The following is a 26,654-nucleotide window of genomic DNA, read 5'->3' as shown; positions in this document are numbered from 1 at the left end:
GTCTTTCCAGTGTTCACATAATTACAGTCTATGGTTTGGTAAAAAACAACTAAGACTAAAAGCAAAAACACTGATTCACTGAGTCAGATGTGCTAGCTCTACTGCTGTTCTCCCCTGCTGTCTCTCTGCTGCTGCTGGCTGGCTACAGTCCTGTGACGTTATCCCCACCACTCACAGTCGCCATCTTTCTCAGTTCAGCTGCTTGTTTTATCAGCAGAGCCTGACATCTGGTGGCGCATGCTGTGCACTGCATCACCTCAATACAGTGTTGTCTTGATAGTTAATAGAAAGTATCTGTCTCTTTGACAGTATTGAAAATCATATCGCTAGGTTTTGTAGATATCATATCTTATGCCTCAAAACGAAGGGCTTGACTTGCACATTTCTACAAGTAGGGTTATAATAGAGTTGGTGCTTTTATGCTGCATAGCACTGATTGTGATCCAGGACTGTAACATGCTCATGTTTAACCCAAACAATGTGTCATGTGACTGCAGTTGGGTCAGATCGAGGTCGGAACACGTTCTCACCACAAACAAATGGCACCGGAGTTCATTTGTAACCAGACTGAGACCACCTCTTCAAGAAGGTTCCAGTCTGGTTGTTTTGGTGCGCAGCTGAGTGTGATTGCTGTGTTCATACCTGCTTAAATAAACTGCACTTAGGGGGCAAACATTCTGATTGGCTGAATTGACATTTGAAATGAGAGATCACTGAGAAAGTTTAGAGTCGAGTGATAGGTGTTCTATCCTGCAACCCAGGCCTTGACTCACTGGGGGGACGTGCACCATTGTTTTGCAAAGGCTCTTTTTTTCCTTGTACACACTAAACTGGCGTTCAAGATTCATCCACTGTCGAAATACTTTGGGTAAAGCTTAGTTTTTGAGTGATAAATGCTTTTCATTGTAGATAGAAGGTTGAAATGTAGAGAAAAAGATGCACTTGTAAAGTTAACCTGTTTAATGTTAGCGTACTCTAACATTGAGAGAACAGGTGGGAAGCAGTACATTTCCTCTGTGGCTTCATTCATATTTCTCCTCCTTGTCATTTTTCATGCGTGTCATTTCTTCGCTGCTGTCCATGTATCTGTCCGCCTGTCTCTCCTCCTCTGTCTTGTTGCACAGAAGCCACACATACACAAGTATTGTGGAGTGAGCTGCTCTCAGTTCTCAGTCCTACTCACTCCTCTCCTTACTGCAGTGCTGTAGCAGCCCACGCAGAGCAGCGCCATTTTGGAAATCTGCAGCTCTTTTCTGATGGCTGTAATCCATGTCTTTCTCTCTGTGGCTTCAGAAGTCACCTGTGCTATAAGGCAGCGGATAACAAGACGTCTTCATTCAATCTGTGGACGTCTGCATGAATGAATGAACCCTGTGTCACTACTTAATAAACTTTGCATTATAGAATTGAAGTAGAGCAGGTGAGATGTTTAGATATGTTCACGGTTTATTTTTATATATAGCGCCAATAGTTCTTGTATGTGGTCATATAATTTGAGTATGACAAGGTTTCTGCTGCCTCTAACTAGGATGTAATTAACTCTTTAGTTTTAATGACAGGGCTGCAGTTTGGTTTGCTCTCTCACCTCCCCCGTTCCTCTCACTTTTGTTTTCCTTTCTTCCAAAATGTTCCTCTCTTAAATTTCCCATTCTTTAATTCATTTAATTTCTTGCATATCTCTTCCCCATCCTCTCCTCACTCCCTTTCTTTATCTCTCTACAGTACATCAGCCCCGAGCCACCATGTTAATTACACCACAGTTCTTTTTTCTCTATTATTCACCACTCTGCTATTTCTGTCACCCTCGCTGCTGCGCCTGCTTCTGCTACGTTGCCAGCATTTTGCTAGGGTCTGCAGTGGCTGTTGAAGTGAGGAGGGGGCGTGCGCTGGTGCCCAATTCAAAAACAAATGGCTGTTTAGCGTCATCTGATTGGCACAGATTAGAGGGCTCTTGGTGCTGGTGCAGAGGTGGCTGTTGCAGAGGACCAGGCGGCTTCGTCGCTGCTGTCTGAGCACAGCTGACTGAACCATTTGCCTCCAATGTGTTTTTACAATTTTAATGACATTTTGCTCTATTAAATGTAATTTGATGAATGAAGACAGAGTAATGGGTTAGAAGAAGCCAAATCTCACCTGATTAATGGTTTTATTTTTTAACAGTGTCACCTCAGTGCTGAGGTCAGACCAGCCGACAGACTGATGCAACAGCCCTGGAAAAATACTTGTTTCTGAGATGTAGTTATCTGTTAAACAGCTTAGCACTGATGCACAAACCTTCCTAACTATAGTCCAGACATTTCCCCAAAGCTATTTGCATGACAGCTGCCATCATAACAGCTGACCATTAGCCTCTGAGTGACTAGATACTTTTATATACCTTATTGAAGGCAAATTTTGTGGAAGATTTACTGACTGAACATGATGTAATCGGCACAAGCAAATCTTGTCCTTTATCTTTAGTTTAAACAAGTTTAGTTTACTAGTCTTGACAAGACCAAAAAAAACGGGAAAATTTATATTTATAATTATTATTATTACATATTTAAAATTATGGTACAGAGTTATTATAATTTTTATGCACCTTTCCCAGCTCATTTCCTCCTAATGTTTTTTTTTTTAACTTTCTCTCTCTCTCTCTCTTTTTTTTTTTTTTTTTTTTACAAATTTTCTTGTTTTTTATTTTCTCTTTTCACTAATTTCTTGCAAATGTTTTGGGTCATTTCTTCTTGTATTGCTTCCCATGTTTTTGAAAGAAATTAAGCCAATTTGCCCAGGTTTCAAAGGCTTCATATTCATTTTCCCTTAGTATTTGATACTATATATACTACTTTCTCACACTGTACTCTCTCTGACAGTGAGTTGACGCACAAACACATATTTTGTGGTTGAACAAATGTTTTATTACTATGATTAAAACTTGAAACCATTTTTCCATGGAAGTATGAGTAAAAAGTCTCCCCTTTAAAAATAACTCAAATAAAGGTCAAACTCTCAATCCAGTTCCATTTTTTCAGTGTTATACAAAACCAAATGTACACTTTACGATAATCGTCAGTGTTCATATCACGGTATACCTTGAAATCCGTATATTGCTGCAACCCTACTGCAGGAAGAATAATAGGGATGCACCGAATATTCGGTAACCGAATATATTCGGCCGAATATCGCAAAAAAACACACATTCGTTATTCGGTGGAATAAGGTAAAAGCAAGGCCGAATAATAGCAGCGTGTTTTGATAACGCAATCAAACGGCGTGCCGTGACGGGCGGAGTAAAATGTTGGTAGTGTGGCGATCCGCCCGTCACGGCACTCGCATTTGCGACCAAAAATAGTTTTGAGCGAGCAAAATAGGCTTAAATCATTCAGCACGCTGTGCGAGCAGCCTACAGATTTCAACCAGCAGCAGAAACGAAAGCCGAATCCCATCGGTTGTGGGTTGAACGGGGGTCACAGACACAGACAGTAACGGTAATGTATTCCTGTCAAATACGGTGGCCATCGGCTTACAGAGCGACGGAGAAGTCGGTTCCAATAATATCCTCTTCTTGGCGTCATGATTGCCCAAAAGTACCTGAACAGCCGAGCCAGCCGAACACAGGTATGTGACTTGTCAGAGGAGAAACAAGCCGTTCACATTTCTCTCTTTCTGGCAGTAACGGCCCACAAACCTCACCGCACTTTAGGGACTGTTCTTTACTTATGAAGGGACTTGTCAGGGGAGGAGGGTGGCTGGTTGATTCTTATTTTATTTATTTATTTTATTTTGATCCCCCCTATGTTAATCACTTATTGATGTTGTTTTTGAAGTATGAATAAGTCAATAAGTAATTTATTCCATTGAAATATCATTGATGTATTATAGAAAAGTGATTTATCTTTTCATAAATGACAAAAGTCACATCTGCCTCATTTTCGCTGTGGTATCGTGATACTACTCAGAACCATGATATTTTCATTGGTATTGCACAGTGGGTCCCAATTTTGGTACCGTGACAACACTAATCTGGAGGGGGTTCATCTGCAAAAACTAATGAAAAACTAAACAATGATATTCGGTATTCAGTACTCGGTATTCGGCCAAGCGTTTAATATTATTCGGCTTTGGCTTCGGCCACAAATTTTCATTTCGGTGCATCCCTAAAGAATATTGTTCTCATTAATGCAAAAAAGGCTTTAATTATTGTTGTTTACTTCAGTCATTCTGCTGCTCTCTGTGACTAACCAAGAAAATTCATCGTGTGATAGCCTTTGTATGTTTATCTTTTAATATCAGTTTTAAATGTTGTGCCCTCACTGTCAGTTTTTACTTGCGGTATCAAAATTGGTAACGAATATTGATATTTTTCAAGGTGTTGTATTGAAGTTAGAAATTGTAGTATCATGACAACTCTACTCTGTATACGCTGCCAACTCATGTCTTTATTTATTTGAACTTTTTTTCACTTTCCTATAACTTTTTTGCCGGTGTTGCTCCAATACTAATACTGAGTGTCAACTTAGTGCATCACACATGCCATGCACCTACTGCCAAATCACAGAGAGTCTGAGGAGCCGGAACGGTGTTATTTTTAGGCACTGAAGAAGAGCTATGGTAAATGGGTTGGAACCTCTCAGACAGGACCCTTGTTCGGTCCGGGTGTCTCTGAGTGCATGTGTGTGTTCTCCTGTTTACTTATTTATTGTTTCATGGAGACACCTAGGAGTGAACAAGGTGTGACAGCATGCATGTTGCAGTAAATGTCAGCAAGTGCCCAGGTGTTAGGGGAAGAAACAAGCGCTAGTCAGGTAGGGCTGGGTCGATGGACCATGCTAGTTTCATGATGGCTGACAGTCATCGATCACTGAGCCCAAGATTGTGATTTAGTAGTTGTGATCAATAGTGGAGACAGTTCAGTGAGATTCAGGACAGGAAATATCTAAATAGCAAGAGCAGTGATGGACAGCACGGCTCAACAGGCAGAAAACGAGCGCAAAAAACTTCAACAAAACAGCTGTTTGACAAGCCACTTGGGAAAGTGTAAAGTTAAAACAAGTCAGCAGCCTCTGTTCTGCACCACAGTTTTTTCTAAAATCAAAACATGCAGTCCTTAACCAGCAGGCCTCAAGAAACAGGCACCTCTCAGGCAGGTTAGTAATGAGATGCGTCATACCTGCAGTTTGAATAAAATTAGACGAGTGGAGCAGCAGTTATGACTTTTCAGTGTTTGGAAATTTGACCTTAATACCACTCCAGTCAGGCCAATTATAGGATTGCATAAAAGTATGTCATCCCTCTAGCTTTTGGCAAAATGTGACCAGTGATGTAAACCTCACATTTTAGCTGAGGCAATTTATTATTATTTTTTTTTTTTGGCAAGGACGTTTTCTAACCACTAGTGTGGTGCAGGAAATGTTTGAACTTGTGCTGTACCTCATCAGGCCATTTAGCTGCCACCTGTCTTGTGTCATGGATGGGTGGACGGCCTGAACTAAATGTGCTTGTGATTAATGGGGTTTCTTCAGCAGAATAACATGGAACATTAAAATGTGCGTCTCATCATCCTAAACTGAACATGCACATATGCACAGTCCATGTACTGTAAAATCAGGGCTCTGGATGCCAACACAAATTAATGTCAGTCAGATCAAAGAGGACCTCACAGTCACCAGTGGAGCATGTTTGTTTTACATCTGACCAGTAAAATATTTCATGCTCAAATTAACCAGTGCAGCCTAAATGTGGAGCCAGCTGTGTCACCAGTATTATTGGGAAGAGCAGTGGAGGCACCCTAAGGACATGCCCACACTCCTCCATGTTATCGGTCAAAAATAAAAGTGACACGTCAAACATGCATAACTCAAAGATCTAACATGAGATGGACAGTGATACTTTCAGTTGTGAAGTAACATAGTTACATCACTATTATCAGTCTAAAAATAACACATCAGCCTGCAGGGAAAAATCACTCTACCTATCTACCAACCCCCACCCTCCCAAAATCCTCTCTGCTTGCCATAAATAATAAATCAGCCCGTTAGGAGGGCAATTGGCTGTATGGACCTGATTCATCAGAGCTCACGCGACCCAGATACCACCGTTCTGTGTGAACGGTTAAAAGCCAGTGTGATGGTGAAGAGCACAGTAGCTCAATAGTTCATATGGGATTTGATTGGATACAGATCAACAGTGGTTACAAGTTTAGTTCAATGATGATTGAACTGGTGTTGTCAAACCAACAGGAACACATGTCAGTGTTAAACAAACAAAGCTGTTCACATCAACATGTCACAAAGGTGTTATGTAATGCTTATTGGATTGGACTGCTGGACAGATATCCTTGTTGTGTTGTCAAAATGCTGCATGTTTTTCATTTGAATTAATACTTCATTTAGTAAATAATTGGGCAGCAGCTATTGATTATTATCCTCCTGAGACCTGAACTTTTGTTTGGTATACATTTTGAATTCCTCCTACCTATTTGGGATCAGTAGGACTCGATGGGTATAAAAACAAAACATTGGCAACGATAATTAAGTCCCAATGTCCTCAAACGAGTACTTCCTAATTAACAGTGTCTTAGCTTGTTACTGTTGCTAAAATTGGTCAAATGTGTTGCCATATCAAACTACAAACATTATTAATTATAAATAAACAAGTTTCAACCATAAAATGTGATCAGGTTTTGCTCCTTGTCCACTTTTGTGTCAGGATCAGCTGCAGACTGACTTGGCAGAGATGGCTGCCATCTTGTTTTTACATGGATTAATGTATTGTGCTCTTACTACCACTAGAGGGCACAAAAAAGCGTCCACGAAGGAGGACAACAGGTCTAAGTTTAAATCGAAGAAAGTATAAGGTGAAGTAAACCCGAAATGTGATGTCCTCATATGAGGACACAGGGTCTATTCTACCGATTATTCCAATAAATCAAGTAATTAGATAAGAATACTTTATTAAAGATCAATACAAAATATACAAAAGAGAAATAAGAAAGGTCTCCTATATGTCCTCTCACGCAGGTGCAGAACATGCATACTTTTTAGCTGTTAGTTTGGTGTGTTCATGTGCAATTTTTTGGCCAAGACGCAGTGATATGAGGTGACACAGCAGTGGGCTGTCGTCGCCACTAGTTCTCTGATGTCGGTTTTGTGTGTCTGGGCCTTTCTGCTGAGATGCTGAAGCATTGACGTCATACTGTGTTGGCTAGTTTGGTTTTTCAAAAGTTGCCATAGAGTATTTTTTTTTCATCTTGAAATGTCCCCAAACTTGGTACACTTTTGTTTTCTCTGGACTGTTGCTTGTCTTCACCCCTTCCTGTTTTCTCTCTCTTCCTCCATTTTGCAGTTCTGCACCATCAAACCTATCTACAACATCAGTGCCTTGTGTGACGGTAGTAAATATCAGTGTGAAATTTATTTTGCTGTATATAGTTACATGGATTAAACAAAGTTAGTTTTAGTAATCGAGTTACTCAGATTTGCATGTATTTCACATGTGCTTCATCTTCACAATATGAATCTGTTTCAATGAGGAGAAACAAAAGATTGAAGTGAAGATAATATTTAATACAGAATATGAGTTTACAGATTAACAGATGATTTGTGCTGGTTGAGATTTAACAGAAGTCTTTGGCGCTTGGACACCAAAGAAAGTTGTTTTGTGATCGAGGGACATCTGAGCGGCAGCAGGATAAATTCCTCATGGAGTCCAGACACTGGTGGTGGCTGATGACTCTGAGGCTGATGAGGCTGATGAATCCGTTACCATATTTAAAATGAGGAGCAGTAAGACGATAGGCTGACAGAGAAGGTGTGTGGCTTTGCTATTGGTTGATTGTGAATCAGCTGATGACTCAGTTGACCTACCCAGGCCATGACACCTAGAGATAGAGGGTGAGCATACGTGCAAGGAGTGAATTGCAGGTTGAGAAAGAAACGTACAGCCTGAGCATGAAATGTATTGTCCTCCTGACTGAACTTTCGCCAGAGCTTCAATTGTTTCATCCTGATAAAGGAATGTGGATGTGTATTGACTAGAAAAACATCTCCTTTCATCATGGCGGTAGAGAGGAGAGGAAACAAAAGTGTTGGACCCCTGAGACACAGTCGAAGGAAGGCAAGGAAGTGCGTGTTATGTCATATGCGTGAGGGCAAAGCAGGTATTGTTGTCTTGCTGTGGAAATGGTTTGTGGCTTTGAATAAACTGCACTGCTGAGCAGAAGAAGCAGTCATACATGTGATGCTGTGGTAAACTACCTCTTCCTGTATAAATGCTCAGTGTACTTGTATAATAAGAAGTCTTTTTCAACAGTTCTGCAGTGGGAACAAACATTGACACACTTGCATGTAGGGGGAGTATGACGGCCATGCTATTTGTGTCATCGTTGCACGCTGTGGACCGAAAAAACAAAGTGGCACTTAGCCTTAGTCACTCTCTCCTCTAAACCCCCGTAATACCCCCCCCCCCCCCCCACCTTCATTTCCTATCACTCCTATCTCTTCTTTTCCCCACAGACGGAGGCATCATCATAGCTGTTAATCCAGAGGGATGGAGTGAGGAGTGTTTGAACAGAGTGTTAACAAGTTCACTGACATGGGACACCGAAAAGTATTGAAAACTGTGTGTTCTCAAGCCAGCAAGAACAAAATGTTACATTACTGTTTCAGGTCAGGGCAGATGTGTTTAACAAAAATACATTTTATACATTGAAGACACTGTTTTTGTTTTTGATATATGCTTTATACAGCCAGTCGAGTACACGTCTGGTCCTTTACTTACCTGAGGTGGATCTGACTGTTGTCACTTGATGGATTTTCACAGCTCATCACATCTATCATGATTCAGAATAAAACAGACTTTATTTAGTCAGGATGAAACAGTTTGAGGTTGATTCTGGCAACGTTGGGCATTTCATCTTCTTTTCATCTTTTTAGGTGCTTTGTCTGAACAAGAGATCCAGCCACCCACAGTCAAAGGAGAGCAGCTGTTTTTGTGTCAAGGCCAGGTAAGAGTATTTTCATAAAGCATCCGCATATGCCAGCTTTGGTAACAAACAACAAAAAAAAACAAAACAAAAAGAGGAGTTCAGTAAATTATGAGTCACAATGAAATTAATGCAAGTGTCAATGGAGTCATGAAGAAATGAGTTCCAAGTATGGAAATGAGAAGTTATATATTTTTGACTGAGGACTTAAAATGGAGACAGAGCCTTCATATGGATTGTAAAGGCCCTGACTGCAGCTCTTTGCTACTCACTGGTGTCGAGCTAACCGTGCCCCTGGGTATTACTGCTGCTGTTTGAGGATTCAGAATAAATATGTTTGACATTAAATCTGTTGGCGGTCATTGTTCAGTATGAAGGGTCACAACAGGTATCAAACTTAAAGTATACATATGACAGGGAACAAAGCAAGAAACCCAATCACAGTCCTCCCCATTCCACCAACCCCTATTAACAGCCGGAATATTGTCAACAGGATGGTCCTCCTTATCCTGAATAGTACAAAAAATGACAGATGAGCTGTAAGTCAGGCTCAATATCAAAAGCGAGGGGGAGAGATGCCTGTGCAAAAGGCAGGTTGAGAATGATGAGGCACTTTATCAGAGTATACACTGACAGAAAGCACCAAGAACAAAAGACAAACACAAAATCTTAAGATAAGCTGACAGCTCTGGGAGTATTTCAGAAAGGAGCCCCAAACCTTTTGGTATTTTATATCTGAGATACAAATTGAGTAGCTGATCTTTTCAAGACTAAGGCAGGACATAATGTCCCTCAGTCGCTGGGCATGTGTGGGCAGGGCAGCATCCCTCCATCTGATTAGAGCTGCCCATCTGGCCAGCAGAGAGGCAAATGATAGTGTACAGCATTGGATTGGAGTCAGGTGTACACCATTCTCTGTGGTAGTGCCAGACAGAGTGACCAGAGGGTTGGGTTGCAAGACAAAGTTGAGGATGGAGGATAGGGTTTGGAAAACATCCCTCCAGTATTTTTAAGGCTCAAACACATCCAGTACAGCCTCATTTCTACCAAACACTTTTGGCATGGTACCTCTGGAACCAAAAGTAACCCTTCAGAGATGATACCTAGACCCTAGCGTTTCCACTGCAAACAGTACTCTTAAATGTGGGCGGGGTTGTTGTCACTCACTGCTCCGTCCAGCACTCACTGTATTTCCCGGTTACCTGGTTTAGTTACGCCCCAACATTTTCTGAACAAATTAAAACAGGCTGCAGTGAGAGTCTCTCTCCATGGGATAATAGAAAATAGCAGGTTTGTGCATTTAGTCCTTCTGAGGCAAGCTCAGGGGTTTAGTGTTGCCATAGCCCTCAGGAACAACGCTCTGTGATGCTTTCTTTTTTCTCCAAGTGAGGATTAGAATATATGCCATTCACATAACCCGGTCCAAATAAACATATATAAACACTGGAAGATCCACTCATTACTAAAAGTGTATGTCATATAAAAACTAAAGTAATGGTCAAAGTTGTCACAGTGAAATTTAAGGTGTGTTGATTGAGTCACATCGTCAACTCATGCATTGAGTAACATTACAAGTTAACGTTCCACCAGCCACAGCTCAGCCCTGAGCAGAGTGACCGTCCTCTGTTGACCAATCAACAGACTGGAGTGTTCACACCTCCACCTTTTAACACCAGATCTGTGTGCTAGGTATCCCAACAGAGGGGGGACCACAACTGGGAACAGTTCCATTGGGACCATCCACAGCTTTTCACAGTGGAAACTAGGGGTGTAACGGTACACAAAAGTCACGGTTCGGTACGTACCTTGGTACACAAGTCATGGTTCGGTTTTTTTTTCGGTACAGTAATGAAAAAAATAGACAACTATTAAATATCTTTTACTTATTGGTAACCTTATTAAAACATACCACCACAGCAGTTAACTCTTTTTACACAATTTTTGAATGAAACAAATATATATAAAATCCTGCTTTTTCACATTGTTTGAATGAAAATAGAAATATAAAAGTGAAAAATAAAATCCTGCTGTTTTTTTAACACATTTTTTGAATGAAAAATATAAATATAAATTTCTGCTTTAACAGTTTTACTCAATTAAAATAAAAAGTATAGTGCAGCTGGTCAGCTTTAAAGCCTGCTCAGATTCAGTTTTACAAGGAACTTACTTAGCTTTCCCACTTTGTTAAAGTGCAGTAAACAAAACATGCTTATATCTAAAGTGCAGCTTAAACAATTTTACTCAACTCCAATGGCGTTGATTATTTCTTTAGCGCAGTGGTCAGGGAAATGCTCTTTCTTTTTAAACGACGACGATATCGTAGTTTGCACCAGATTGCTTTTTCTAGTCGTGCCGATTAACGTTCAAACTCGGGTGGTGTCGCTTTAGATGCGTTAGCATGTTAGACGTGTTTCCAAGTACATACCCGACCGCTGTTCTGCAGTGTCGGCACACTGCTTTGTCTTGTCCACTTGTTTATTTCCATCTTCGTATTTTACCCTGAAACCAAAGTAGGGATGCACTGAAATGAAAATTTGTGGCCGAAGCCAAAGCCGAATAATATTAAACGCTTGGCCGAATACTGAGTACCGAATACTGAATATCATTGTTTAGTTTTTCAGTAGTTTTTGCAGATGAACCCCCTCCAGATTAGTGTTGTCATGGTACCAAAATTGGGACCCACTGTGCGATACCAATGAAAATATCATGGTTCTGAGTAGTATCACGATACCACAGCGAAAATGACGCAGATGTGCCTTTTGTCATTTATAAAAAGATAAATCACTTTTTTATTATAGGCTACATCAATGATATTTCAATGGGATAAATTACTTACTGACTTATTCATACTTCAAAAACGCATCAATAAGTGATTAACATAGGGGGGATCAAAATAAAATAAATAAATAAAATAAGAATCAACCAGCCACCCTCCTCCCCTGACAAGTCCCTTCATAAGTAAAGAACAGTCCCTAAAGTGCGGTGAGGTTTGTGGGCCGTTACTGCCGGAAAGAGAGAAATGTGAATGGCTTGTTTCTCCTCTGACACATCACATACCTGTGTTCGGCTGGCTTGGCTGTTGAGGTACTTCTGGGCAGTCATGACACCAAGAAGAGGATATTATTGGAGCCGACTTCTCCGTCACCCGGTAAGCCGATGGCCGCCGTATTTGACAGGAATACATTACTGTTACTATCTGTGTCTCTGACCCCCGTACAACCCACAACCGATGGGATTCGGCTTTCGTTTCTGCTGCTGGTTGACATCTGTAGGCTGCTCGCACAGCGTGCTGAATAATTTAAGCCTATTTTGCTCGCTCAAAACTATTTTTAGTCGCAAATGCGAGTGCCGTGACGGGCGGATCGCCACACTGCCGACATTTTACTCCGCCCGTCACGGCACGCTGTTTGATTGCGTTATCAAAACACGCCGCTATTATTCAGCCTTGCTTTTAACTTATTCCACCGAATACCGAATGTGTGTTTTTTTGCAATATTCGGCCGAATATATTCGGTTACCGGTTAACTAGATATTTTAAATGGTTCGGCTCGCAAAAATGGAATTAAAATAAAATAAAATAAAATAAAATAATATCCAATAATTCGGTACAGGGTCATGCTGAACCGAAAGTCGCGTACCGAGTGGTTCGACACAAATACATGTACCGTTACGGCCCTAGTGGAAACAGAAAAAAAGTATACTAAACTGAACTGAACTGTACTGCTAGGTGGAAACAGGGCTATAGATAGTGGATAACAAATGTTTGTGCGACGGGTTTGAGCAAAGAATATCATCAGCGGTGTTCATATCAGGCGGTTCAGGGAAGTTTGATATCTGAGAGTGAAGAAAATGTCTGAGTTGCAAGTACCTGAAAAAACTGATATTTGGTAGATTGAACTTTGCAGAGAGCTGTTCAAATGACACAGAACAGCTACACATTATAAGGTATTTGAAGTGCACCAAGCTTTGTATATAAGTGCAGGGTCAAGTAAAGCAGGCTGGAAAAGGTTTTTATGGATAAGACCAGTTTTTAGGTCTTTTATAGTGATGTTTAAACCTTATCAAAACCTTTTTAGGTACCTGGAACAAGAACAAAATTCAAATATTCCACTATTAAATGACAGCTACTCATTGTAACCATCGTTACCACACACACACACACACACACACACACACACACACACACACACACACCTCTCATCACTCGGTCAAATTTCTATGCTCATCTCCTCTCTGCCTCCATTGCCATCCTGTGATAGCCAGGGATAGGGGAGTGAACGCTGTAGAACGCCTTCGCAATTTCACACTTGAGAGAAAAAGACAACATCGGCAGACTTCAGAGCACCCAAAAAGCCCCTTTTTACTTCTCAGTGAGCCGGAGAGGAGACCCCACCCCACTGCCGGGCTCTGCAGAGGGAGGAAAAAAAACAGCCGAGCACGTTTATCTTTCCACACAATTACAATTTCACTTTGAAATGCTCTGAGCTGAAACTCCAACACATTGGACTGCCTGCTGCCTGGCAACTTTCAAAGAGAATAATGTTTGATTTATTTATTTTTTTCTCGCCTTATCTTCCCTCTGTGTCTCGGCCTGCCATTTCCTCATCTACACACAGACAAGCTGAGATTAAAAAGCTGTTTGGCTTTCAAATGGCTATGTAGAACACCGGGCCACTACCGTTACATTCTGACACACAAGAGCTTTAGAGTACCTGCAGCTCGTTTTAATATGTTTATTTTGGGAGCGTCTTTGGTGCAGAGCAGTCGTCGCTGATGTTTTTGTGAACTGCAATTCCCAGACAAACACTTACAACTCTCATTACTACTGTGGAACATTTTGCAAGTAGTTTATATTCAATCACATTTGAATATGACTGAAGAGTTCCCGTACAAAGTTTATAACCAACTGCAAAGTGAGACACTAATGACACTGAGCCTGGGAAAGACGATGGTGAGAAAATAATAATGTGATGCAACATTTGTCATCATCTGGGTACTTTGTTTGAGTGTACTTGTGTGTGAGACAGAGAAAGAGACCAAACGCCTGAGTCATTAACTGGAATTTGTCCATGTTTTTTTTGTTCCTAAGGTTCTTTGTATTACCTGCAGTGGCTCTACTCCCACACACACACACACACACACACACACACACACACACACACACACAGCCACACAGATACATGTCTTGCCTTAACGGTCACACCTATGCCCAGCAGCATCTTGGCAGCAGGTGTTTTAGACGACATGCTGTCAAAGTTTTAGTCAGTGTCGCTCTCTCTTTCTGATTTTTTTTATAATTGCCATTTCCCCACATACAGCCTCTGTCACACCCCCAGCCATCCAAGAAGGGGGATCTCTTTTTGAATTTCCTCTTGAGAGGTTCCTTCCTTTATTTTTTATTTTTTTGTCTAAAGGATCTTACTTCCTCCTCCTTGTCGTCTTAGAGAGCATGGGCTGGGTCTCAAACAGTCTCTGTTGCATGTGTTGTCTGGATTTACAGAAAACATGCCGTGACTTGACTCGACTCACCAGTTGGTGTGGTAATGATGGGTGTGTGTGTGTGTGTGTGTGTGTGTGGGGGGGGGGGGTGGGGGGGGGGGGGGGGGGGACGACAGGTGTATAATTGTCATAGATTTGGTCATATAAAAAGCAGCACGATTGAAACTTTGTTGACAGTTTTTATTATTTTCTCTTCTTTTGTTTCTTTAAATGTCCTTTTTTTGTTTCCTGCCTCCAAACTTCTGTCATTAAAGGACTGCTGTGTGATTGCAAGGTGGTGATCGGCACTAACTACAGCTCTGAAAAAAAAACTGTCTGTATTCTTCCACTACAATACAGGCTGATTAATGAATAACAAACACTAAGCACTCTGCAATTGTCTGAAAATATTAACCAGCTCCAAATTACAGTATTTTTGAGAATGGGGACAGGAAATAGAGGATAGCCTACAGCGTTTTAAGGTCTCTGCACCTGAACTACACTCACACTCACACTCACACTCACACTCACAAATCTTCTGCTCAACTTTTTGTGCCCTCTCTTTTCAAGTCTATCTATGACTGTGTCTCCTTTCATTGTTCGGCACTGGCCTCTTTCAGCCAGTTAGTCAGTCAGTTTGTCTGCTCTGTAATTTTCAGGTGCGTGTGACTCACTGTGCACTGGAGCAGATTCACAGTCACACAGTGCACGTACTGACACACCTGTGCTGCTCGACAACAACCTTGCACTGTAGCAACCAGAAACATATTAATCAAGTGTAAGCACATACTGTGGTTTAAATATTTTCATGTCAATGTTGTAAAAATCATGACACCCTCATGACATTTCACTCATTGGTGAATCATTAAAATCAGACCTAATTTATATAGCACCTCTCATACAGTCATACAACCCAAAGTGCTCCACAGAGCAGGTGTAGAAGAGCACAGAAAAAGTAACAAGTGAATAGCTAGACCTTACAGCAATAAACGATAAAATAGTTAAATTAAATAACATTTAAAAGAACAAATAAGTACAAAAAAAAGGTCGAAAATGCCAAAGATGACTTTAAAACAAGGGCAATAAATGATGAGGAGTATAAAGTAAAAGCCAAGCTAAAAAGATATCTTAAAGGGATAGTGCACCCAAAAATGAAAATTCAGCCATTATCTACTCACCCATATGCCAATGGAGGCTCAGGTGAAGTTTTAGAGTCCTCACATCCCTTGCGGAGATCCCAGGGGAGAGTGGGTAGCAACATAACTCCACCTAATGCAGGCTGACGGCGCCCCAGATTCAAACGTCCAAAAACATATAATTGAAACCACAAAGTATCTCCATACTGCTCGTCCGTAGTGATCTAAGTGTCGTGAGGCACAGAGAGGCAGTTAGAGCTACAGGCTACAATGAGGCTAAAAACAGAGTTCAGATGACGTTTTTCCAAACAACTTTTTATGTCGGGGCTTCAGGACACTTGGATCTCTACAGACAAGCAGTATGAAGATATTTTGTGGTTTCAATTATGTGTTTTTGGACGTTTGAATCTGGGGCACCGTCAGCCTCCATTAGGTTGTGTTGTGTTGCTACCCTCTCTCCCCCCCTGGGATCTCCGCAAGCGATGTGAGGACTCTAAAACTTCACCTGAGCCTCCATCGGCATATGGGTGAGTAGATAATAGCTGAATTTTAATTTTTGGGTGCACTATCCCTTTAAGGTTTCTTTTAAAAATGTCCACTAAGGTGGAGTTCCTCAGATGCTCAGGCAGACTGAAATTCATAAATAATTCACTGTAATTCATTCTTCATCAACATTTTTGGTAATACTTTATTTTATGGGCTGCATAGTTTCTTATAATTTCATAAAAATAAACTGATATGCAACTGTAAATTCATTAACAGGCTCTTGGAAAGGAGCTGTGTAATTTTGTTCCACCTGTTTCGCATATTGAGAGGTTGTTCAGTCGGTACACTTAAAGTCCATATGTACATGGGTATTTTTGAAGACCGTAATTATGCCCCCTTTGCTGTTTAAAAAAAAAAAAAAAAAAAAAAAAAAATCCCGTCCACACATGCAGTGTTACAAAAAATCTGTCAAAATGAAAACACATAAACACAACTGAAACACTTTCAAGAAAATGCCAAACCAACAGACAGTGGTATAACTTTAACCCTAAAGCCAGACGAAGAAGACGATGAAAAAGAAGAAGTTTGCCATTTGGAAACCTGAAAAAAGCTGGCACAGGAAGAGTATCTGGAGCAGGGATCTAGGTAGTGCATTCTGAAGCCTTTGTTCCTCAATATAGTGGAAGAATAAGTGTACATGTATGTGTAAACATGTAAAGACTTCTGTTAGCAAGGTTAGAACCAGCACTATTTTGGCCATGTCTGCCAGTGCATGAAATGTTGCCTCATTTGTGAAGCTTCACAAAGGAGATAACAGCGTGCACTCTCACTTCTCAAGCCAAAACCTCCCTGTCTACATGTCAGAAAATTGAAAACAAGTCTCTGATGTCACCCTTGATGGAGTTTTCCAGAAGGTCTGTTTTCAGCAGTGTTTGGTATTTTACTCAAAAACAGAATGCATTACTTAACTTTATTTCTCCGTGTAGAAAATAATTTGTAACCCTACTTGTTATATTACTTTTGCATTACTCTGCATTATCACCTCAGATGCACTGCCACGTGGCTAATTACAAGTTGACAATATAACATTAAACCTCACATATGCCCACATATCAGCACAAAACGAGGCTCAGGAGAATCAAGACGGCACTGTTGTAGGTTTTAACTACCTAAAAATAAAACTGTATCAGAGGTTGGCGTTCCTAACACTGCCTAGAACAAATACTAATTGCCTCAAAATAATACATCAACAGGCCTAAATAAAATAAGAGACCAGCTATACTAATGCCATTAGATGATGACAGACCTGAAAGGGAAAACACATTTAAATGATATATGAACTGCATGTAACAGGCCACACACACTCAAACAAACTCACTCGACTTGCTCATTCAGCAAAACCATGGCTTTCTAGCAGACTAGTCCTGATTATGTGACGGGTTTATCACTTATGTTTATGTTTATTTTATTTAATAAGGGACAGTGCACATTAATTAACATGATCACTTAAATGTGCCAGATTTAGCCATACAGGCTAATTTTCATCTGCAGTCCCTGGCAGGTTGATGGTATATACATATATATATGAACAGGCATTAAAATAACGTACAGAAGTACAAAAGCACATAAGCACGGATAAAAGCGAATTGATGGCATGTCCATAGAAAGGCAGATAAACATATATAGAAAGCACATAAGCTCAGAGCAAGTACATAACCACAGACAAAAGCACATAACAAAGCACATAACAGAAACAGCAAGATTTAAAGCCTATTAATAAAGTAACCTAACCATACAACAAAAACATTAAAAAAAAAAAGTAGAACATAACACAGACCAAAACACACAGCCAAAAAGAGACACACAAATTCGCAAAGCAAATCACATAGACAAAAGCCACAGCACATGAGCACAATTAGCAAGACAGTGAGAGAACGTACTATACAGAGCAGCTAAGTCCTAAAATATGTTATGAAAAATGAGGACATAGCCACTAATTCAGATCATGATAACAGGTTTGATTGTCCAATAACCACTGTTTTATTGATTTGGAGAATGAGTTAAGAGATGTGATGTTCCCGAGTTCTATGGGTACTGTGTTCCAGGTGTGTGCTGCTTGATAGGAAAAGGCTGACTGCCCAAAGGCACTCTTCCTGTATGGTATTTTACAATCCCCCCTGGAGGTAGATCTGGTAGATGAGTTTTGAATTTGTTTAATGAATTCTTTGAGTGGAGGGGGTGCCAGGCCATGAAGACTCTTATATACAAGTAAAATATCGCCAAATTTGATCATATTTTCCCAACTTAAAAATTTATATTTTGTAAGCCACATTTTCAGGTACACTTGTGTACATGTGGACTAGTCCTTAATTGAAGCCTAGAGACACAGCAGATCAGTTGAACAGGCAAAATGTTAAAAGTGTCTAAATCCAAACAAACACTGAGAGAATTCAGCACTTAAATAATGAATTAATATTGAGGAATATTAACTATTGACATGCTCAACAAAAGTTTCTTAAACTGCTCTTTTTTTATTACAGCAACAAAATAACGTCATGCTATCCCTGCAAGTATTAGAGAGTGTATTTTAGTGTAGTTTTAGTCAGTTTAAATGAGTTTAAATTATTTTAAAAACAGACAGTTGTTGTCATTGAGGCCTTTCCTACGGGTGTATTCATTAATGTTAAGTAGTATTATCATTTTTATATTGTTATGTGTATTATATACACACCCAGGACACCAGATGGAAATTAGCAGTGTGCTACATCTGGTGTAACACATTTACTGTACACCGCTCCTGTTTTAAATGAACTACTAAATGAGTGACATGAAATAACTATGTACCATCCAAAGTTACAGTCTTTTTAGCACATATCCGTCTGTAGAGAATTGGCTTTTAAACTCACTCTCCAGTAAATTACCAGATTTGTATCAGTAATATCAAATGCTCGGTAGAATATTAAAACAGCACTTTGATGTTTGGTAATGTCGTGCTCATGGTTCCAGCCACCATTATGAGTAAGATGCAAATAAGTCTCTGTGTTAACAGTTTCCAGTCGACTGGTCCAGAAGACAACCCTGGCAGCACTTTGCTCCATTGAGCAGTGATGCTACATATTTACCTCAGGAATCGACCTCATTTAGACACTGCTAAAGGTTACTGAGTATCTGTCAGTGTAATTGGTCCTCTGCGACTGCAGAGAGGCACGCTACGCCACATTCATTCGTTTCAATTCCCAGTCTCCCTACCTAACATACAGTATAATCTTCACCCCTCTCACTCTGTTCTCTAACTCCTCCTCTCTTTCACTGTTTTTCTCATTGTCTTCCAGCTCTCATTAAAGAGCACTACCCAGGCCTCAGCGGAGAAAGAGAAAGGCACTCTGCAGGTAGTTATTTGGGATATACTTCTTGAGTGTGATTTCAGAGGTGTCATTGACTTACAGTGGAGGGCAATGCTGTGTTCCTACTTTTTGACTTTCTACTTTCTCATAGAAACATTTTCTCTTGGACTAATTTTGGGGGAATAAAATTAAATTTTGCTCTCTTTTTGTACAAGAAGCCACCTATGGGGCATCCTTCAGCTTACCTTGTAGAGCAGGCGCCCCATGTACAAAGGCCCTGTCCTTGCCCTTCTTTTCAACCTAGGGCCCTTTGCTGCATGTTATCCCCTCATTTTTTTTTTTTTTTTTGCTTACCCTTGAGATCACGTTACTGGCTTTCTCTGGTATGATAATCTAAATAATATCTCGAAGTGTGTAATACGCTAAAGCTTGTAGTGTGTGATCGTTTGAGATTAGTGAGAAGAACATCTGTGAAGCTACTCCTTATGATTAAGATTAGGATTTTAAGGGTGCTTTCACACCTGCCCTGTTTGGTTCGGTTCAGTCAAGTTTGTTTGCCCCCTAAGTGTGGTTCTTTTGGGCAGGTGTGAACACAGCAATCGCACTTGGGTGTGCACCAAAACAACCAGACTGAGACCTTCCTGAAGAGGTGGTCTCGGTCCGGTTACAAACAAACTCTAATGCGTTTCATTTGTGTGTTTCATTACGCGTTCCAACCTCGATCCGAACCAACTGCAGTCACATGACACATTGTTTGGGTTAAACATGAGCATGTTACAGTCCTGGAGGATTATTAATGTGCACCTCCTCCTGTACTGCCTTAATATGCACATTCAGCACATCCAATGCATCAAAACATCATTTTCTAGTTGGAGCCGCGTCTCATTTCGTGTGTGTATGTGGCTTGGGGATTGTATTCATGCTGTCTTAGTTGCACAATTCACAATATTGTTTGAGATTTAATTGAAATTTTTTCATGTTTTCCACCCGAGATGATTTTATATCTGTTCTCCTAATACACCAGTTGAGACAACCCACATGGCAGCTTGTGAGCTTTCACAGTATGTACAATTTACAGTATGTTTTTATGCCTCCGCATCGGCTAGCCATAATCAGAGGCATTATTTTTTCGGGTTGTACATATGTACGTCTGTCCGTCTCTCCATCTTTCCGGCCATCCCATTCTCATGAATGTGATATCTGAATGCCTTCAGGGAATTTTTTTAAAATTTGGCACAAACGTCTTTGCCTTAAATATGGACTTATTAGATTTTTGTGCTCAAAGGTCAAAAATCTAGGTCACTGTGACCTTGCATTTATCTTACTCTCATGAACACAATGCAGTGGGGAACACCTAAGGGGAATTTCTTCAAATTTGGTACAAAATCTACTGGATTTAGGAATGAAATGATAAGAATCTGGTGATTGGTCAAAGATCAAGGTCACTGTGACCTCCAAAAACACGTTTTAAACATTCATATGCTAATTATGACAAGAGACAAATGTCTACTAAGATGTAATGATGAAGTGATGACATTTTATAACCAAAAGGTCAAAGGTCAACCTCACTGTGACATCATAATGTGTGAAAAAACACTTTTCTGGCCAGTACTCAACATCATATCTCCGATACTGAATTGGTGACTCTAATCTTTGGTGTCCACCATGAAAGTGTGCTGATTATATAGATCTCACGTGCTGCCACGGGGAGGATGTGTATGAAGCATTTATGTTTTCACAAAAATAGATGTAAAGTAACTGCAACTTGATGGGTTTGCAGAGGCAAACAACTGCGAGGCGATAATTCTAGTTTGCAATTTAATGTAAACTCCAATTGAAAACTGAGAGGCCTCTTTAGCATATCAAAAACATTCCCGCCTATGCAGTGTGTGTCTCTGCGAATGTAAATCTGCCGTTCTGACTCACATATGCTCACCAACACCTGGCTGTGAAATAGGAAAGAATCTGAGTTTTTGCTTTTGAGTTTCTGCCTATTAGACTTCAAACACTTGGGTGTTTAAAGCCTAACCAAAGCCCACACTAGGATGTTATGCTGCTCCAACAGACCCATCTAAACAAGTGACAAACAGCGCAAGAGTGGAGGAGATACTGTAGTTACAAAGTACTGCCTACAAAGCTGCAGAAGGCTCCAACACATCACCTCAGATCTTTGTTAAAGGGCCAGTGCAGCCACTTCACAAAAAGTGCCTTGTCAGACAACTTGTGGCATTGATCCATGCAGATTGTTTTGGATTTATGAGAGATCTGTGTTTTTTCCAGGGCTTAAAGTTCTGCAGCTCTGTGCCAGTGTTGTTCTAGATTAGCAATTATATAATTACATGTACGTCTTTAAAGTTTTTTTGTATTTTTTTTTTGTGCTGTTGCAAGAATATGGCTGTATATGTTTGTTTACAGCCATAAGAAACCCTATATATTTTTTTATCAATAAAGAAAACCTATAATAAAGCATAATAATAACCTTTATTTACACTGTGGCTCAGCTCAGAGATGTGTTAGCTCAGCAATGAACATGACTGCGCTTTGTTGAAAAAGCACTGCAATGAATATTTGTTTTGTCATCATATCATCGTCATAATGTTTTGTACTAATTTGGCCATTGTTTGACCGCAGTGTAATGCTCCATACGCTGCTTAGAAACCAGTCCAGAACAGAGGAACAAGTATTGAAAAGTTTGAAGTATACTGGATATTCTTTATGGCCTTGAAAGTTGTGCTTGGATATATTACAAGACTATGATTTCTAACTGAGGAAGTGGAGAGTAACGTTAGATATTAAGGCATTTATTTCCCTATTTGGACCTTTAAAGTTAATGGAAATGATTAGGTTTCATGTTAAGCCCATCAAGCTGTACGGTATGTAGAGCTTAGATTCTCTGCTCGAGCCCGAGCCCGAGCCCGGCCCAACGCGGCCCGCGGGCCCAAGCCGGGTCGGGCCGGGAGCCCCCCTCCCTCTGACGGGCCCAGGCCGGGCCTGGTCAGATATGATGTTTTTTTTTTTTTTTTTTTTAAAGCTATGATTTGATAACGTTATAGGCTATGTATTGTAGCGACCCTACAGTAAATGCTCTGTTATAATGTCAATATTCTGTGAGTTAATGGCATGTTTGGGATTGAATGAGGTGCGGAGAGAGCAGGAGTGCAAAGTTGGAGTTACAGCTAAGTTGTTGTTTGTTGGTTGTTTTGGCGTGGTTACAGCCAACAGTAACCTGTACTGTTCAGTAATAAACAGTGGTTTAATTGCAGAATAACTGCGTCATCCTTTCCACACGTCCTGGCGGACGCTACAGTATTATAAAAAATAAAATTAACCCACACTTTGTATGACACATAGCCTAAAGTTATAAGAAACTTAGGGCCGAATTCACAAAGAATGAACTGCGGTCATTGATAGCACCTTGAATTGCACTTCACTTGCACCCGCAGTTTGCTCCGTCTTGACGTCCTATTCACAAAGGATATTGCGCTAATGATATACCAGTGAAAACACGCCCACAAAGTTTGGCAGCTGAGTGCAGTTTGCCACTGATTTGCCCCTGATTGCAATAAGCCACACATGGCAAAGTATAAATGCTGGCTTTGCACCAAGAACATCGTGGCAGAACAATGGCAGACTTTGTTTGTCAAAGTACTGAATACTGTATACCCTCATGTAGTGATGTCTGCTGGTGAGTCAGTCTAACAGTGTCGGATGGGTTAAGGCTGTGGATTTGACCAAGTCTCACTATTCCCTCTCACTTGTAGCTGTTTTTTTCGTTATCTTTTGAATTTAATATGAATTATGGAACCGTTTTTGTTCATGTTTGTTTCCCCCGTTTTGTAAAGTAAATTATTGAAAGTTGCTTTTGAAGTGTGTGACAGAAGTGCGTTTTGAGAACGACTGCAGACTGTCACCTGTTCTATGCATCAATATCTTCGGATGCCATTAACGTAATAATGATTATCATAATAATAATGATGTCAAAATATTATTTACAGACTGATTTAACAGACAATCACTGCTGCCATGATCACTGGAAAGTCTGGGCGAGAGGCTTCCACAGAGGAGCACCAGCTTTCTAAAGACGTTATTTACTTCACTCAAACTGCGTGTGGGTGCGTGTATTTGACAATTTGTTATTGTTTGTTTTTTGTATTGTTTGTGTTGATAAACGTCTTAATTTTTAATTGATTGATTGAGCTTTTCGTAACCCCCATTTCATCCATTCTTCCTCCAAACCCCTGAGCACATTTCAGGAACAGAAATGTTCCTTGTTTTAAGACCTGCATTTCTAAAACAAGCCCAGAGTATAGAAATGATTGATGGTCTGTTTTTGCTGCTTAAAGCATTAATAATTACATGTGAGAAACTCAGCAGTAAGGTTTTTGAATTTTGTGTACCTATTCACAGTGAGGTCTGTGGGAAGGAATCAATCGTCCTCTGTCTGTCTGTCTGTCTGTCTCTCTCTCTTTCACACACACACACACACACACACACACACACACACACACACACACACACACATACACACACCCTGACAGAAACATGTACTGTACAAGTCCTTATCTCCATGGCGATACAAAGTGTGGTCTGGAGGAGAGGCATTGCACTATTATGGACAAACACATACTCAAGCAAACTGAAGTCTTTTCTCAGCTCTTCCATTTTACTGGCTGTGTTAGCCAGTAGCTGTCACGTCAGTTTTTCATTGTTTGTTTCATTGTTTTGCTTTTGTACATATGGTTTTATATTACATTAATCTCCTGAGCCCTTCATGGGAAATTCCACATTGCGTTGGCTGTCCAACAGCTTTGACAGCCAGGTCAGATGTGTCATGGTTGCTTTAATATTACGAAGAAAAATCCAAACAAGACAGACTGGACTCCCCTAGTGATGGCAACAAGAATTAAATCTTGAAGCATCTCTGATTTTACTTGTCAAGTTATTTAGTTGACACAGTTCTCTTGAATGCGGTAGAAATACTCCACAGAAATAAATGCATGACTACCTCAAAAGAATGCTTCAACAATTTTGCATCTCACTTTCCTGAATTTTTGAGATGTGCAATGGACATGTTTGAAAAAGGTTACAATCAGTGTAGCAGAGGCCCGCAAACAGTGCTCCAGGGATGATGTTCTTCTGGAGATTGATGCAGAATTTAGCATCACCATGGTTTCCTCGCCAAAAAGCCTGTGGGATTTTCCCATTGGATTTTGGATTACTGCAGAAAATAAGCTCTGTGTTAAACAAACGTTTATGATACATACATGTTTTGTTCAGCAATATAATCTTTCACTACTTTTTTTAAAGTTTTTTTCGAAGCCTTAATGCAGTCACCAGAAGTAAAAAGCTAACGTGAGGCTATAAACAAGCTACACTCTGGTTGCATGACCTAACGCCACAACCGTAACAAGACTGTAAAGCTGTGTTCAGAGCGGCTCGACGTGTTGACGTTCTGTAGTCTCATTTAGCCACTTGTTAGTAACCGCCTTTTTTAAGACATATGGAAGCTTCAGAGTTCACAAGTGGGATATTTACTGACATATTTTTTGACATAGAATAAAACATGAAAGTCTCTTAAGCTTGCTTTAGCCACAGACCTTATTTCAGGCATCTAATCAAAAACACATTCAAAAAAACCATTGACTTCAAGACGAGGGAACCTTGAGTGGACTCATTCATGGGGCACTCTATACCTCAACCTTTATTCCCTGCTATGGTTCAAATACCAAAAATGCTGCTACAGTTTGATGATATAGCTCAATCTTAGACTCTCTATGCCTGTAAATGCCCATGTATTAAAAACTTTGAATGGTTTCCTGTTTGTAACAAAAGCTTTCTGTTAAAAATTTTAGTCTCCAAGAAAAATGTAGTGGCAGAGTTGGAAATTAGCACCAGCCAACAGCCAAATGTTGATAAAATATGCAAGTGGCTGTTTCATTTCCTTCACTCACCAGCCCAAAATAAAAACCATTGGTAACCTACTGAGTAGCTGATAGAGTTTTGAATCCACCAGCCACAGTGGCAGCCGGTGGACAAAGGAGTTGATTTCCAACCCTGAGTGGTCTGGACCCTGCAGGATGGATTCTCAAAACTATAGACCACCTTGGCTCTCAAACATCATTTTTATACATTGTTCTGCTTGTTTGTGTATATTATGAACACGCAGTCCTTTTGTTTTGTTGCCATTGCTTACTTTATAATGGTTGCTCTTGGAGTGTCTGAAATTCAGGTTTGCGATACTCAGAGAGCTTTGATACTGTGCAACATGTGCTGCTGGGTGTTCTCTAATTTGATGTCACTGTGATTCTTTCTATTACTTTTTGACTTCTACATATCCTCTTTCTCTCTCTGTACTGTTTTTCTCAGTTGCTGCGTTGGCCCCATACAGACTGAATTGAGTTCTCCTGGAGCATGGTTGCCATGCAGACTGCTTTATAGAGACTTCAGCTGTGAAAGTTCACCATCAACACATTTCTTTTCATCAGGCTTCAGCTCCGTTAAGGTACAGAGTCTTTACTTTTGGATTCAAAGAATAAAAACCTTGAAAAGGTCTTGAACTTAGTGTTGTGTGATGAGAATATAGCTGCCAGTGTTTAATGTTCTGTGTAAGGTGTATTTTACCTTTTTACCTCAGTTTTTGATTTGTAAAAGTTTAAAGTCAGCCGTCTTTGGAACACTTCATAAGCTGGAGAGTATTGGTGAAATCCCACACATTTACTATATTCGCTACCATTCAGTTTGTTGCCAGGGACCTATTATGCTTATGGTTCATACTTGTAATTTAGGTTTCTACCATATCCTGTTTACATGCATTAATGGTCAAAAAATGTATTATTTTTCTTATACTGTTGGTGCTGGAACGACTGTATTCACCCTCTGTCTGAGTCACTCTGATTAGCGCCTGTCTCTTTAAGCCCCCCTACCAAAAAATCCCAGTCTCCTCTAATTTTTCAGGGTTTTCGGGTCTTCTGTATCTCGGCATCTCTGCACCAAAAACACAATGGGACATGTTCCAGCAGGAATGTGGTCTGAAATCAGAGAGAAATTAACATCAGCAACCAAGATTACATGTTCCTCTGATGTTAGCATGTAGCTACATGTAGATTATTGGTGTACTTGCAGGTGGGCAATGACTGTAACTGCGAGTAGTGGCACTTTTTATGGTGAAAAATTACCAATAAAAGCTTAAGAACACATCCAGACGTTCCAGTCAAAATCTGGAAATTAAAAACATCAGCAACCAAC

The 26,654-nt window shown here is 40.3% G+C and overlaps 1 protein-coding gene across 8 annotated transcripts in view; it reads left to right on the top strand.

Moving 5' to 3' along the window:
• Nucleotides 1-26,654, top strand: part of sipa1l1 (signal-induced proliferation-associated 1 like 1) — a 128,401-nt gene that overhangs the window by 48,171 nt on the left and 53,576 nt on the right. For 4 of the 8 annotated variants that reach the window (XM_049589536.1, XM_049589532.1, XM_049589535.1 and 1 more), the window contains 2 exons: nt 8,916-8,986; nt 25,776-25,911. The gene's annotated coding sequence lies outside the window, so the exon portion shown is untranslated. Of the gene's footprint in view, nt 1-8,495; nt 8,649-8,915; nt 8,987-19,397; nt 19,455-25,775; nt 25,912-26,654 lie in introns of all 8 variants that reach the window. The other 4 variants (XM_049589538.1, XM_049589539.1, XM_049589540.1 and 1 more) reach the window with 3 other exon arrangements.

Source organism: Epinephelus fuscoguttatus, linkage group LG11 (assembly GCF_011397635.1).
Source record: "Epinephelus fuscoguttatus linkage group LG11, E.fuscoguttatus.final_Chr_v1".
In the NCBI taxonomy this organism is placed as follows: domain Eukaryota; kingdom Metazoa; phylum Chordata; class Actinopteri; order Perciformes; family Serranidae; genus Epinephelus; species Epinephelus fuscoguttatus.
The sequence above is the reverse complement of the archived record's forward strand: the minus strand, read 5'-3'. Positions and strand labels throughout refer to the sequence as shown.